Source organism: Microtus pennsylvanicus, chromosome 11 (assembly GCF_037038515.1).
Source record: "Microtus pennsylvanicus isolate mMicPen1 chromosome 11, mMicPen1.hap1, whole genome shotgun sequence".
Taxonomy (NCBI): domain Eukaryota; kingdom Metazoa; phylum Chordata; class Mammalia; order Rodentia; family Cricetidae; genus Microtus; species Microtus pennsylvanicus.
In genome coordinates this window covers 58,269,437-58,274,360 of record NC_134589.1, presented here as the reverse complement: position 1 = coordinate 58,274,360, position 4,924 = coordinate 58,269,437, and positions in this window count along the sequence as shown.

Genomic DNA, 4,924 nt, shown 5'->3' with positions numbered 1-4,924 from the left:
AATAAGCTTTTGTCCTTTATACAGTACTCAAAGTAGACCAAGACAACACCCACCTCCAGATGCTTTACTCTGAGCAGAGCCTCTTCCACGTGGCCTACACATCAGCCTCCCTCCCCAGTGATCAGCAGGAAGGTGTTTTATGTTGGGTGAGACCCCTTCTGGAGAACCCAGAGATGTAGGCACAATATCCAAAGCCCGGAAATTTCTTATCGCAAAGATAAGAGGGTACTTGCCCAGTTTGTGGCAGTTGTGATTGAGAGCTTCAGATGGAAATGTAGTTGGTGGCACTGAAGGTAAAAGGAGCAAGATTCCAAATCCGAGAGAAATTTGGAATGCAGATTAATAGTAAGAATTGCGTTGTGAGACTAAGTGTGCTCAGAATGAAGCCTGGACTACCTTTTGTGGGCAGCAGTATTTCCATTATTGCTGTTGTGATGGATGGTTGACTTGTGAATAGGTGACCATCCTGGTTAGTTGTTTTTGTTTGTTTTTCTTCTCTGGTCAACTTGACCACAAGCCAGGGTCATCTGGGAAGAAGGAATCTCAGTTGAGGAATTATCTCCATTCTCAATTAAATGGACTTCCAGGCAAGTCCGTGGGTACATTTTCTGGATTAACTATTGATGTGGGAGGGTCAAGTCCACTATTAGGTAGTACAACCCCTGGGTAGGAGTCCTGAATAGTATAAGAAAGCAAGTTGAACAAGCCATTGGGAGCAAGCTGGTAAGCAGCACCCCTCCATGGTCTCTGCATCAGTTCCTGCTTCCAGATTCCTTCTTGAGTTCCTGCCTTGACGCCCCTCAGTGATGGACTTTGAGCTGAAAGTTGAAATAAACCCTTCCTTCTCCAAGTTGCTTTTGGACATGGTATTTTATCACAGCACCAAACCCCCAAAGTAAGCAGCCATAGCTGGAAACACACATTTTGACCACAATTCTATCGTGACCAGTAAATGAAGCTGAGAGCTTCTACATGGTTAGTTTGGAGGAGCTTGCCCAGCAAGGTGGCCATTGTGCAACCTTGACTGAAACTGGCAAGACAAGAGGCACAGAGGTCTGGAACAAGCCAAATTATGAATGTTACTTTTGTGAAGTTTGTGATCAAAATATCATAGTTTATTTTCTTTCAAGTGAGAAAATCTTAATTTATGATCAGAGAATTGATGGGCCAAAGAAATTGCTAGGACACACACGGTCTTCCAAGAGCCATTGATCTGGAGATCTGTGACAGACGTGTGTCTAGAGATGACAAGGAACTGGAGCCCTCAGCATCTGACAAGTGATGAATGCGTTTTTCTGTAGAGAGGACGTATAGTCAGAGGCAAGCACCGTTGCTCATGGCTCGTGGAGACAGCTAATATGGATTTGCTGTTCACCTGGAAGCTTGTTATGATGCAGACTTCCTCACTCTGGCTTGCTACGGGGACTACATCAATTATTGGAAAGACCACATTTTTATTTTTCATCTGATACAGAATTATATTCTCAGCTACATGTAGTTCACTGTCCACCAAATGACATCGCTGGGAAGTTGAGGAAGGAGGATCACGGAGGCTCCGGGCACACAGAGGAATGGGTGTTAATGGTGTGGCTGGAAAGTCTCTGAATTTACACGGCAGGGCTCTTGCCGATCATGAACTTTTTGCATTCATTTCCACATCCACAGACATAATAAAAAATGAGTATCTTATTCTCAAGGCTTCAGAACATGGACAGCCCATGGTCTGTGGTGAATTATGTCTTTGTCTCAGGAGTTGCCCTATAAATAATTCCCGAGGCTGAGAAGTCATAAAAATAAATCTCCATGTGTCTCTAACTAGAACTTCTGGTGTTCTCAATGTCATCTCCAAAATAAAGCAACCGCTGTTTCAATTCGTTTCAGCGTGCGTGTGTTCTCTTACTTTCCAGCCCGCCGCCCCACTCTTAGGTGGGGTGATTTAATGTCTACGGCGAAATGCAGGCGCCGGCCTGTCATCCTTGGAGATCAGGGATGCCTTAACAACTTCATAATCGATTCCATTTCTCATGTGGACTGGTAGCTGCAGGGCCTGTCACCAACACACTTGGCAAATCTCCGGAGACCTTGTTGCCTGGCTTTGCCCTCTGAGAACTCTCTGTGTTCATCCGTCCCTGTTGTTTTCTTTCCCTCCAGAGAACTCGCCCAGAAGCGCATGCATCTTCAAAAGTAGATAAAACAACTACACATGCAAAGAATCTGCACATCCTTGACCTGTGGAAAGAAAGCACTGATGGAAATCCCTGCCTGGATTGTGCGGACTGGAGCGGATGGGACCACCTTTGATTCCTTGTCTGTATTGTGACCACGGTGTCATGCCTGTACTGCCTGCCAATCAATGCATGGATGCCCGCAGCACATAAACACTCTACACCCCTCTGCAAAGACTGCAGCAGCCTGGGGGTGGGTATTGCATGTCTACCTTTTCAGTTTCTCAGAAATTCATCTTAAGAGCTCTGGCCTCTGGCGGGTGCGCATGCAGGGGTTGAGGGGTGAGGAAGTGGTAGGTGATAGTTAACGCCTAGGATACCCATGTCAAATAGTTCATGATCATACTTGGTCTTGTTGGAGACAGGAATGGCGAAATAACGAAGCTGCGGATATTTTAGCTTTCTAAGCTAATATGAAGGAAGAGACCACAACCTATTCTCAGGCTCGTGTGGGAAATTTAGAAGGATCTCACGATTTGTTCTGAGGATGCTATGTCATGAAGGGTTCTGTTGGATTAGAAAGTAGTAATCAATGATAATACTCCAAGGTCCCACGACCCAGAGATCAACACTGCTAACACTAGGAAGCATTCTCGTCCTTTTCCTCTCTAAATGTGTTTTCTTCTCTTATACATAATTGTGTCGAGTTCCCCCAAGTTAGGTATTTACATAATAAAACCTTTGTATTGTGCTGGGGTGTAGCTCTGTGGTAGAACACTTGTCTAGCATGTGGGAGGACCCCCGGGATTCAATTCCTAGCACATGAATGCAAAAATATAACCTTTGCATCTTTTTCATTCCTTAAGAATTAATAAAAGCTCCTTTTGAATGTAGCATTTAGACACCAGCAATGCCTGATCACTCTTCAGACAGGGATCGTAGCTGCCTTCAGTGTGCATTGTACCCAGAGCTCATCTCTATGCAAATGCAGGTGGGAGGAACTGGCAGTTCTCTTTACACAAGCTCAGAAAGCTCTTCCTCGGAGAAGATCAGAGATAACGGCAGGTTTTTAAAAACACGTATTTTCAGTTTCAACAACAGAAAATGTGTATGGTTGACAGTCCCGCGAGCAGTGTACAAATGAACACCTTCCCTTCCTCTCGTCACAGGCTCGTATGCCACGACAAAACTGAAGGACTTCAAAGTCTCTTAGGTCATGTTTATTTATTTTTATGTGTGTGTGTATATATATCCCAGCCTAGGGGCTTAGGCTGTCTTCTCAGCTACTTGGGAGACTGAGGCAAGAGTATTATAAATTCATATCCTAAGAATAGCAGGATATAGGTGGTATGTAAGAGCACATTGGAAAATGGGGGAGGTCTTTAATGAAGGAGGGGGAGGGAAGAGAACATATGAGGAAAAGGAGGGATAAATAATACTAAGAGGGTTTCAAAGAGCCATGAAAAACCATGTTATTTTATATTTCCTAAAATTATTACCAGCCATGAAAAACCATGTTATTTTATATTTCCTAAAATTGCAAGGTCGCAAAGGGAGGGAAACAGTCCGTCATCCTACCCAGCTGTGACACCTCTGAAGGGTAACAATGACCAGTGTAGCAAGCTACCCACAAAGGTTCCATAGTAACACTTTCATCTTGGTGGTAGCCAACAGCTGTCTAACTTAAAGCCTACTGAACAGGAGGGAAATCACGCCTGATACTAGACACAAAGCCAACTACACATGACTCATGAGGTCGTGGATCTACTACAGACCCTTTCCTAAACCAGAATATCGTAAGTCCTCACTGCGTTCTCAACACTTCCTCATAGCCAGAGATGAGTGGAGCGCTCATCTCCCATCAGAGAAGCTTCTTTTCCCAGCAGAAGGGGACCATGGCAGAAAACCACACCCGGTCAAGGCACAGAGAGCAACCGACCATAGGGTGCCCAGCTCCAGATGATACATCTACCACACAAACCCCACACCTTAGGGAGCATCATGGAAGATGGGGTGGAAAGACTCTAAGAGTCAGAGGACCAGGAAGTCTGCCATGAGATGCTCCTTCTAGCTATGTCAGGGAAGCTATAGTCATGAAATCTCAACAGTGCGGCTGCCTAAACAAGACCTGAGCAAGGGCAACACCAGTTGTCCTGTCTGCCTGTATGAAAGAAGTCTCATCAGTCCTTCCCCACAGATAAAGAACTACAACACAGGCAATGAACAACCGCAAGAGAGTGAGAACCAGCCTTCCTCAGGGGTGAGCCTTCGAAGCGGTTACTAAAAACATAGACATATGAGCAACACCAAATGGTGTTTGATTAGCCAGTGTCCTTCCCCAGGAGAGATATAACTAGAGATGGGAAATGAGGGGTCCCAAGGATGACTTCTATAAAAACTATTGCTATCCAAAATCACCTCACCGGAGGGAGACTTGATTGGGGGAGGGGGAGGGAAATGGGAGGCGGTGGCGGGGAGGAGGCAGAAATCTTTAATTAAAAAAAAATCACCTCACCGAAAATTAGAAATTAGAGGAAGTGAATTTGCTACAAAAAAATAAACAAGAAATTTTAAGAAACGACAGCAATTTTCAAGTGGGCAATATTAACACATATATCAATCCATTTAGGCATCTATAAGAAAATTGTCTTTGGGCAAGGAAAATGGGCATTAAAAGTTATAATTGTTGAATTTAAAACATTATGATTACTATATAAGTTCTCCTTTTTTTTTTTGAAACGTGGATTCTCTATGTAACC